Here is a 12404-nt window from a genome sequence, read left to right on the forward strand (position 1 = left end):
ATTTCAAACTGATATTTAGGAATGAGTATAAAAGGAGGACAAGTACATAATGACACTTGCTCAGAATTCTCTCTTAGCAATTTACATTTAGGGATTTCCTCAGCCAGAGGGGATGTCTTTTACTTCATAGCTTTTAATGGATTTTGAGTCACATCTAAATCTATGTAAACTATTAGCTACTGTACATCCAGCAGCAGGGAGTTTCAGGGCTTAACAAGGTGGATGTTAAAAACAGTATGTTATTATAATTTAAAACATGAGCACTGACAACAAATTTTCAACACTGTACCCTTAGTCTGCCAGCATTCACTCTGTACTTGGAAAAAAAATCCACCTTTTCTTCCCAAATATTAAGGCTGTGTGACTGTGCATGGGTTAAAAAAGCCACTTTTATTGTACAAATATATGAAGGCTTTGATAGCAGGAAGAATCCCAAATTTTTAACTATAACCTAGTACAAATTTTTAACTATAACCTAGTACAAAGGCTGAATAAGATGAAATGAATGATATTCAGACTCATTTACTACCTGACCCTTTGTTTAATAGCAATTTTGCTGTTACACTCTGACTTGCCTCAAGATGGTAGTGCTATCACACAAACCTTTCCCTAGCTAAAATACCCAACTGCACAGTATGAAGAAAGTCCAGCACCTTTTGTCATCCTCAACACAGAACTGAAACCATTTCAGACAGCTGTTCTGAAATACTGTTAGCCTGTTTCTTCTCTAATTTACATTAATGTAAATGCAGAATAGTATGGCATTCGTGGTGTACTACTGCAGAAATAACATTCAATGAACTTGTTTTATTTTTCACCTCTTGTTCTACAGTTCTAACAGGCTTCCATATGGCACATTACTAGAGGTGGGAAAATAATGGATGTTTCAGTTCTGCACCCAAACTCTCAAAAAAAACAGCGAGTGCTTTGGCTGACTTGTAAGAGAACTTGAGGGTGGGAGGAAGAAAAAGAGAGAAAACAGTGGTAAGAAAAAAAAATGCACCTTCTCGGGGCAGCCTGAAATACATCGTTTACCCTAGAATGAAATACTTAACTCAAAAATACCACACAGAAACATTGAAAAATTTGCCGTTTTGAGGAATTAGTGCAGGAATACTGAAATGTAAAGGTTTATTTAAAACTTTGAAAATGGTAATAATGAAAGACTAACCATCCTTCCTTATTTCTGACTGGAGATATTCACTAATTTTGATGTAAAGATACTAAACACTGCAGTTCTCCTTCCATTAGGGTCAGATAGACCTTTTTATTTAGGAGCAGGAATAATTGAGACAAGTTCTTCATTGGCTACAAGTCCCCTACTTACTACTTTTTTTACAAATACACAATCATATACAGATTAAATGCTATCATTTATGATCAGCTAATGCTACTGGTCTGAGTGCCTCTGAATTTACATTTTGCAGCTATTTGATCTGCTTTATTGGAATTTTTCTTTCCGTACATAATTGATCAATGAGCCAACAGAACATGGGCTTGTTCGGAAGGCTGTGGAAGGCTCTCCACAGAGGACTGCATGAGGAGGAGAGCTTCCTCATGTTACGTTACGAAGACACATGTTCCTCCCACTCCTTGTCATGATGCAGAAGAAACCCACAAAGATGTCTGAATGCTCTAATCTCCCAATAATAAAATGTAAAAGGTTTGAGTAAAAGCTAAAAAAAAAATTCCTCTTAGAGCTCTTCATCAAAAAAGCTTAGTGTGTACAAGGCAGCATCCCAGAGTCTGAYAGGAAATTTCTTTATAATGCTGCTAGAGAGGCAATACAATTCCTTGTATGGCAGACTGTTCATCTTGTGTTCAAAACAGGTACTATGAGAGACTGACCTAAAGCCTACTCAAACCAGTGAACAGACACCCACTTTGGATCAAGACCCTTGTGTGCTATCCATCTTGAGTAAAAGGACATTTCTGGGGGATCAAAGATGATCTAATTTACAAACCCACAGCACTGAATCAAAATAAGAGAACCTTCTGTCCGGCCAAGGCATTCAGAAGAAAACTGCTTGTAAGGATCCGGAGTTGGCAAGAATTACCTTGGCTTCTCATCATTTTTTTCAAGGCACAAAATTCTGATTGCTAGTTGTTTTATTTAACACAATCCTCTGTGTGTTGCAGAAAAGTAGGCTTTAATACAAAATTCAGCTAGCTCATAAGACAGTCTGCCTGTTATGCCTATTACACTGATACACAGCTAACATTCTTGTCAATATAAGTATGACATTGACAACAACAGTTTTGCATAGGTAAAAAATGGACAGACTACGTCAGGATTAAGTCTGCAATTCTTTCATAGCTTGAAAGAAGAATATATGCGATGAGCAAAAAAGAAAAAAGTATCAGCGGATAGGGCAGAACACGTACGATTTCTCCAAATTACATAAAATTCTACTATGGCAGAAAGGAAAATTCACCTTGGCAAGAGCAACTGTATCATAACAAAGAATAGACTCAAGTAATCCAATACAAAATACTTAGCAAAAAACAGTAAACTTGATTCTATGCTTCGAAAAATGAACAGTATGGATACCAGTGACTTCACYGGATGCTGAATAACCCAATTACCTATAGCTGCCAAACTTCTCTAATGAAAAGCCAAAAATATGCCATAAATTTTCATAAAGATTCACAGATTTGTGTATAATAAAGAATCGGGAATCTGTTCCTTGGCTTCAGAGAGCAGCTGTGGGATCTAAACGTGGATTTTTTAAATTAGGGGAGAGATCAGAAAAACATTACTTTTTAAGCATTTAAATGTCAGGGTTATTTTTTGAGAGTCACATCACACACATATAATACCCAGTCCTTCTCAGAGAGCCCACAGTCTGGAAACAAAACCTACAAGATTAACTGTTATTTATTCCCAGGAGACCTGGAGGAAGAGTCAAAATTCAGTTGTATCTGGCAGGCCAACAGTGAGGCACACCACAACAAAAAGCGGCCACAAGATACAGACCTTAGTCATCTTTCCCCTAAAGCAGCTCTCCCCAGCAATTTTCATTGCAGCTCTGTTTTCATACCAAATATACATGAACAGTAACTGCATCTGTCTGACAAACTCTTGTAGCCAATAGAAGTGTGGCTTATTCTCTGAGATTAACCCTTTTGCTATTTTGTAAAGCTTCTAACTTAGAGCCCTTCATGAACACAAAAGAACTTCCCTGTATCACACCAAATATCAGAAAAATTCCATGCTATGGTGATATATTTCTGGKTTTTTTTCTATATTCTCCATAGCTCACAGGTGCTATAATTTTTAGGGGGCTGTTCTTCAGCAATGCTGAAGGAAACAAGTCCTTCCCATTTGAAGGAGGGAGAGGAGGGAAGAGAACACATTATCTCTATTACTTGCCTATATCTGTCAAGTTACATCTTTTGGTGAGGTTTTGTTTGCTTGCATCATTTTGAATTTGAATTCTTAGTCATTGAGACTGTTATGTGAGTAGCTTCAGTGCAGCTGCACTTTCTTTTTTCCTAAAGAACAGTCAACAGAATATAATGGTCCAGTGAGAACCAAAAAGGTTGTTTTATTTACTCTTCTTCTTAATATCTGCCCAGAAAGTCTTCTTAACATGCCTCTGTGTTAAAAAGATGATTTGAGAGTTTTTGTTATTGCTGCAAGCATTTCCCATAATACAGATTTCATCTTTTCAGACCATGTATGGTTTAAGTGGATTCTTTTAGAAAGCATTTTTTATGATTTACAGATGTCTCTAAATTAATGCAGTAACAAGCAGAACTCTGAGCTCCCATGTTTTTGTCATTTGTCTGGAAGGCTCTCCACAGAGGACTGCATGAAGAGGAGAGCCTCCCCATGCTACATCACAAGGACACAAACTCCTTCCACTCCCCGTCATGGTGCAAAAATGGCTGTTCCTTCGGGTGCAAGGCCCCGCTGGAAGCTACTCTCTAGCTGTTATATACCACCACACCACCCCTGGCTGTGCCATTTAGGGTTTCTGTGCTGAAAAGAGGCCATGACACTGTAGTGGAAGAACATGAGCTAAGACTCCGAAACAAACACATGAAGCAGGAGACTTGACATCTATTTAATTACATTACTGAATCAGAGCATCTATGGAGGCCCAGAGCCTGAACAATGAGAACAATGAACAAAGCCTTGCCTTCAGCCAAGTCAACAAAAGCACTTCTCAGTCATTTTTGATTTTAAACAATATGCAAGTGTGCCATCTCTAATGGTCATTTAATTAGCAGACAGGTTTATATTTCAGTGTTCTTGCATACTAAAATTAGTGAGGATTACAGAATATGTATGTTCATACTTTTTCTTAAGGCAAGCTACTTAGTTTCAGTTTATATATATGCTTTAAATAATTCTGCTGCATATGTGCATGTATTCTAAAAATTCTTGTGCAATTACAAAAATTTGTTTAAATGTATGTTATAGCCTAAATTTGTTTTTACCTTATTAATAAAAATGACAGTGTTATTTGCACTTACAGGAGTGCATCATTTCTGTAACTTTAATCTTTAAACTAATCCAGCTCTCATTCTTTGTCTTTGCATGTGTTGCATATTAATCTTATTATTTTTGGCTCCATTTAATAGCTTCATGGAAACTACACAAACTGCTTTAGTATTCTTTAGTCTTTAACAAAGTGAGACTGGGAATTGAGGAATAATCAGTAATGGTTATCTGCCTTTCCTATTTAAAAACAATAATGATGTTCACTCATCCTGAACAAGGCCTTTAATTAATCATTGTAGTAACGCAGGCTGAAGTCCCAGTGTTACCATCACTGATGCATAACAGTAATATAAACTCCTGCTTAAATGCTTTTGTTCTGTGAAATAAACCTTTACAACTATTTCTAATAATTCAGTAAGATTAAAGTATAGCCTCATTATTATATTTATCACAGTATTTTCAAACAGTTGTTACTTATTTTTACCACATGACAGCTAACAATTATACCCTATTTAGAGAAAGTTTTACCAGGCAGTGGTTAAACAAACAAACAAACAAACAAACATATACATTCTTACCTTTGCAGGCCAGTTCCTCCCTATATATAATCTGTCATTCAATTTTACAACAGGTAACTAAATTCCACAAAGTATGGTATAACCCCAGGGGTTGTTTTTATGATTACTCTGTTTTAATGGCTATGGGAAGCACTACAAAGCCAYTTGTATTACCTCAAAGACTAGTACTCCTATTGACTGAAATATAATGTTCATCTTCTATTTGGAGATGTTCATCTTCTACTAGATAATAGCCTAATTAAATTAAAAGCTACCCAGTGCACAGTCTTTTTCCAAGTGAATAATTTAAGTGAAATGACTAATTAAATTCTTAAGGGAATGACATAGCTATTTATGATGATAACTTGGAGTTCCCACCAAAGCGGCCATGCACATATCTCTTTCTACTGTCATACTTCCATATATCCCCTTAGGTTGGAAACATTGTAGAAGTAAGGACTGTGCAGATGAATTCTCCAAAGAGCAAGAATCAACTGTGCAGGGACTTAACAAACTGCAATTTCTAATGGAGAACGAAAACAAAAGCCAAAGAAAATATTTCTCTCCAGTAGTCTGAAATGTAGAAGGGCTACATTTCATCTTGATACACTACGCTATATACACTGTCATACTCAGAAAGGCAATGAATTATACATAGCCACTGTTACTTTCTGACACCTATTTATCTGGACTCCAGGGTACATCCTGTCAGGATTTGTTACTTTTTTACTCAAGCTTTACCATGACTTTATCTACCACATCTACCCAAAAAATACAAATAAGTTTGGATAGTATCAACTTTGCTTTCCATTCTAAATTGCCAAGAATTCTTATGCAATATTAAGGTACTGCCAACAGCAGTGTGAGTCAGCAAAGCACAGAGACTTTTGTTCTCAAATTAAAATGCAAAAATGCTGTAGAAAGTTGGTTTTATGTGTGACATGGATTTCCAGAGACAGATACTGTGTCCTGCATTCCACGTGATAATGGAAAAATCTCTCAAGCTCTGAGCTTTCATTCGCAATTTAATAAATGGGGATGCTGACCATTCCCTACAAAGATCATTAGGTCACATACACACATATTAATCAGTGGTTGTTAATTCCTGTGATGATAGTACAGAAATCAAAACAATAAGTATTTGTTTAGATGGTAGAAATCATGTACTGTATCAAGCTTTCTGCATGAAAATTGAATCTGACTTTTAATGAGGGGGTTTGGATAGGTGGTCTGGTTTTCAACTTAAAAACGCTGAAAAACATGTTCCAAGTATATTTTTGTCTTTTTAATTAGAGCTTTCTTCCATTTTCCCAATCCCTTTCAATGATCCTCTAATATTTTTACAGCAATGCCTTTTGAGGGGCAGGCACAAAGTGAGGCAGATACACTGAACAAGGGGATATCAAAGAATGAATTTCCCCTGTCGTTTTAACCACATGAAAGCTCTCCAAATGYATTCCCTTGCTCCTCTTAGTTGTTTGTATAATGAGATCAGTAGAAGTGAACACTAACATTTCTCTGTTCCATTTGCAGATGCTAGTAGCTGAAGGATAACTGCTTTGGTAATGATTCTACTTGAAAAGGGAATATTTGCTACTGCATTCTTTCTTCTTACTCTTTTTTTAATGTTCTGACAGTATTCTCAGTTTTGGGGAGGGAAAGGAAGGAAAGAGAAGGGCACTAGAGAAAGGGATGATGCTGCCTCAAAAMTTTAAAATCTGAAGAGAGAAAAAGAGGACAGAACTAACTTGTGGTCTCAGAAGACAGAGAGAATTTTATCACGGGGTAGGGAGGAAGGAAAGCATGTTGGTTGCTTATCAGTCAAACTGATATCCAGAGCTGAGATGTCCAAGATAACTTATGTCAAGCTTCAGAACTGGAAACAGTAGAGCTCTGAGAGCATGGAAGGTTACAGGGTACAAGGTGTATTTACCGGGGTACACTGTAAAATTGCAGCTGCCCTCTCTTGGATTCTCAGCTACTATCATAGTGTGGTACTGCCCTGTGCTGAGTGAAGCTGCATGAATTTGTTAAGGCTCTTTGAATTGTGAAGAGTTGCTCACTGTTATRTTACAATAAAGGTCTGCAGGGGAAGAGATTTAAAATGGGAATGGTGCATGCTTGTACACTGAGAAAGGAAATGTTCATCAGTGAGGGAAACTGAAACCCAAAAGTGAGCATGTCTACACAGCAATCAAAGGCAGAACTGCAGCATAAGGTAAGTATACTTTGCTGCCTTTTCTTTTTTTAATCCATATAGCCTTAAAAACATGACTTTCGGTTCTTATCACATTTACTGAATATATAGAGAGAGAAACTCCAAACCTCAATRTTTTAAGGGAGGAAGTGAGTGTGCTTGTCTATTTTAAGGAAGATTAATCTTTGAATTAGGACCCCATATTTATGCTGTTTTACCATACCTCTCCTCTGTCCCCAATTAACATGCCAATCCAATACACCCCTATTATTCCAACCTCCCCCTATAGCACTCTTCTTCCCACTAGCCAATTCTTGCTCTGTCTGCTCTTGAATGTTCAGACTATAGGTTCTGATAATGGGTGAGTTCCCGCAGAAATAGCAAGATGCAACTTGCCTGTCTCTAAGGCAGTGGTTCTTGTGACAGCAGAAGATGGGAGCTTCTGTGTGTAGAGATCAGCAGCATCTTGCCACCACAGTCACAGCTTTTGCTCAGTTCGCAATACCAGCTTAATTGCAATGTTCCCTTACACTTTAACATTGAAGTATGGTGAGATGCAAGTACGAACACGCAATATCTTTCATGGTTTTCTCAGGGAAAGGGGTTAGGAATTGGTTGTAGATTTGACTAAATGCAGTATTTAAGCCCTCTCCCCACAATCCACATATCTATAGTTTAATTAAGACTACAGTCAGTGCACAGGCCCAGTTATCTCCCATATCTCTGAGTGTATCTGTGTGTCTCTTTCTTTCCTGCAGTAGACTGTCTTGTGCCTACGTGCTTGTCCTCCTCCCAAATACTCCTGACATGCCCAGTGTTCTCCCTACAATACCCTATATAAGAGAACCTTTCGCATTGTAGATTTCCAAATAAAAAAAAAGATTTAATTGCTTCAGTTATGTTTCAGAGATAAAGCCAGCATAACATATCAATAATACTCTGTACAAAAAAGGGTCCTGAAACCTGACATATAATTGGATTTATTTGCTTTGCCCCACACAAATACTGCTTTCACGACACTCCAGTCTACAATAGCTTATGTTTATTCACAGGTAGGAAATGGTCATGCAAGAATGAACCACCCCTCCTAGACAAAATGGAAAGAGCTTTCCTCAGAGGAGACATTTTATTGTATGTGGATTTTTATGGAAAAGATTAAATACTTGGGTTTTCCCTTTGTCAAGTCCTGGCAGACAAGCAATAAGAATGATTTTATTTGTAAAAACATTTTCTTCTTTTCCAGCCAAATTAGACAGAGGTAGGAGAGGGTCCCTTTAACACTTTATTTTCTCTTGTAATATATACTATATACCTAATTTCTGTTTATGTGCTGACAAGCTTACTACCATTCTAGGTCAGCACAGTTATTAGTATCTCTTTAGGGAACAGTATGGCTTAATCTGAAGAAGAGTATTATTAGAGCTGTTTGAATAATTTATTTTTTGATTCAGCTACTGAACCAGGCAATAAAAACAGAAAAATTATGCGGATCAAATTAGAACTAAAACTTGTCACTTTTTCCTCATGAAATCCAGAACTTAAGAAGTTTCATTTATTTTGATGTGCAACCTGATATGAGATGTTTTGTTTCAGGGACTACTTTGAAAAGCTTAGTACATGATTCACCTAACAGGCTGGACAAAGAAGGGAATAAAGCTTACACATACAGGCTCAGTGTCTAAGCTAACACTAAAATCTCATACCCAGCACTTACTGGGACATTCAAGTGGCAAGATTACGCTTTAATTTTCTTCCCATCACTTGAGTGAATGGTCAGTCCCCTAAGTGATCCATTAAGACTACTGCTTTTTAAATTAAACTGAAAAAAGATTACACCAACTATTACTATTGAGCCTTATTATTCAGACCTACAGACATAAGCATATTTTCAATGTGAAAGAATTTTTAGTATCATTGATTAACACATTAACATGGTGTTAATCTCCACATTTGTGTGCTTATAGCTACATGCTTTCACATCAGGCTTGTAAAGACTCACTTGGCACATCCTTGTTTGGTGAATTCTGCCTTACTGCCACGTAACTTCTTAAATCAAAACTGATGTAGTTGGAACAATTGATTTTGCTGAAGTCTGCATGTTGTTGGGATTGACTAAATTAGGAAGAAAATCCAGCCTAAAACATGGAGAAGGATGGCCTTGTGAAAAGACTGGAAAGAAGAACTACACTGCCTTCAGACAAATGCACTGACATGTAATAGTTACTAACAACTGAGCTTTGCCATTCAAATAAGTATAAATGTCAAACAATTGAAAGAGATCTGTCTGGTTTGTCTGCCTCAACAAGTTAACTTTTCAGAACCAGACTAGCATCAGAGCATAACCTACTGTGATGATGTTGAAATACCAGCTTCTGACATTTGATGACCTTCCTTTCCCGAGAAATCTCTCTCAGCAGTATTTTACTCTTTTAAAATCAGAGAAACAAGGCATTTAAGACTTTACTATTTCTTTTCCTATAATTATAGTATGTGCTAAGYGACATGGGACTGCTGTAACATATGAGAAAAGCCCAGTGACAAAGAACTTGAAATGGGATCTCGGAAGAGATACACTGCTGTGTTAATRGAAGCTACTACTTGTGTTAATAGAAGCAAGATCAAGTAACAGAATTAAAAAAACACATACACTTCTCACCTCTGGTCAGAGAAAAATACCAGATCCTGGCGAGAGGCAGTATTCTAGTTCTAATATTTTTGGTGGATTTCCTGTTGTTAAACATGAATGTGCCAGCAGTTGCTAGTGAACATAGAAGAGAAAAAACTTTTCCCCATTATTTTTTGTAAATGTTTGATGCACTGTCATTTTACACAGTCACAATAAAAAATGGATCAAACATTGAAATAGTTGATTTGTTTGCCAGTCAGAGAACAATACCAACTGTCAGCATTTGAATTATTATAGAACCATTTGATATGTGTACAAAAAAAACTATGTATTGTTGATTTGCCTTGTATTGCATCAGCAAATAGAATTACTTAACAGGATTAATCTAGTAGTACAGTGAGTTGTATAATAATATAGTGAATGGTATAGCAGTATAGTGACTATAGTGAGCTATACTGCACACTTCTATGTCAGTAACAATTTTTGTACATTGCCTCTCTTTGTACTTTACAAGGGCAACTATATTATTAAAAATAAAAATAAAACTTTAAAGGCTTTTAGTTTAAGCATTTTATATGGTATATTTCAAGAATATCATTAAGCTTAACCAATGATGGTACAACAAAACTCCAGTGAACCACATGCTAAAAGGTATTTTTAATTATTTGATGATTAATGTTATATGGGCACTGAATATATATATTTGTCTCCTCTTATTTATGCTTTCTAGTTAAAAAAGATGGATCAACTGAATTCATGGCAGAGATCATTATTTTGCTTAGTCTGATTCCTACACCCAGAAGTAAACTGAGCAAAAATAGACTCTCAGACTTTCTGTTCTAGTAAGCAGAGACCTTTTAGGTGCAGGCACTAAAGAACAAAAAAGAAAAAGAAAAAATGCTTCCTTGCAAAAACCACAGCACAGGACTAAGATGAAAAGGAGTGTGAAGCAACTGAAGTGACTGGCCAACACTAAAGGTAAGCTGTGTGTAGGGTAGAGGGGTTGAAATTATGATTCTAGAAAGTGTCTATTTTTTATCTTGTGACCCTTCAGAGTCTAGAATCTTGCTTCTTAAGTTAGTTACTGATAATATAAACCTCTACAAATTAGCTGGCCACTTGTTCAATGAGGTACTTGGAAAAACTGATTCCCTCCTGACATTTCTTCCTTCCCGGCAAGAGTGAAAATTAAAGTTGCTTGGCAGTAAATGGGCATAACCCAAAGGCAGGCTACAGGGATGTCACCTACCGTCAAGACCATCCAATCACAGTTGTGTTTTTAAGCTGATCCACCTCCTGCTCTGAGACGAATCTTGCTGAACACGAAAGAAGTTAAAGAAAGTTCTGACGACTGCTAGCAACAAGTGTCGTGCTAGCATCCCATCATTCTTAAAGGAAGCCTTTCTGGATAAGCTCTCCAGAGCTCGAGTGAGCTTAATTGTGTGCTGTTACACTTATTTTACAGAAGGCCCTCTTTTTTAAAAAGACAAATAGTACATCTCTGTCAACATTACTGTTCCTTCACATTGCGTTTCCTTGAGATTAATGCAATCCTGCTCTGAAGATCTACTATACCTGTTTTCTCAATTTTCTTAATTCTCTGCTTTTTTTTAAGCCATAGTCTGATTTTTCAAAAGTATTCTTGGTACAGGAACTCCACTATTATCCTTTGCTAGGGATATTCTTTGGGTGTAGAGGGTGAAGAAAGGAAGGAAATAGAGCAGTTCAACAGGGTCTTACATTGTCATTTCTAAACAAGCCTCTAAAGCAGTAAATTCCTTAATAGCAGATAGATGATACTGATTTCCACTGCTCATAACTGCACACCAACTCATTCACTCTGTCATATTATTCTGAACTAATCTTTACAGCATCCTTTTGTCTCACACAACACTTCTACTCTAATCCTTACCCAGACCAAGCCTTCTTATGGTAAGTTCTAAGTTGAACAGAAACCTGAACTGAAAGGGGCCTCTCTTTTTCCTGTATTTCTGTGATGCACTCTACAGCTCTAGAAAGGTATAATAAAAATAAACAAATAATGGTATRCTATTTGTTTCTTCCAGTTGGAAGAAGTAGCTTGTTTTATTATCTCGTCCAATCTCCATGACATGACATATTCACCAGTTAAGACATTCACCAGTTACCTATGTATTTGAATTTTCTTGAGATCATTCACTTAAGCTCAGGTGGAGCAAATTCTGGTCTCAATTAAACTGATCTGTCCAGCTATATGCTCAGTGACCTGAGGCTCCGTGGGTTTACTGACTGGCAGAATTTATTATGTGAGTATTAACTGAGTACACTTCAAAGAAACCAAATTTTCCAGAACGCAGTAGACAATGAAAGGAAAATATTTGTTAATAGCATTTCTGCAATAAAATACGGGAAATGCCTGTTAGAATGGGAGGGGGCAAGGTGACTTTCCAGTAGCAGTGTATTTTTGCACTTAGAGTGCACATCAGTATACTTTCCATCTGCGTGAACTAGTAACAAGTATAAAATTTGTAAGAGCAAAACTAAACACATAATTAATGTTCTGAGAACTTGTAGAAAATAAAGTGGGAAATTTAA

This window comes from Apteryx rowi, unplaced genomic scaffold (genome assembly GCF_003343035.1).
Source record: "Apteryx rowi isolate R43461 unplaced genomic scaffold, aptRow1 scaffold_1, whole genome shotgun sequence".
Classification (NCBI taxonomy): domain Eukaryota; kingdom Metazoa; phylum Chordata; class Aves; order Apterygiformes; family Apterygidae; genus Apteryx; species Apteryx rowi.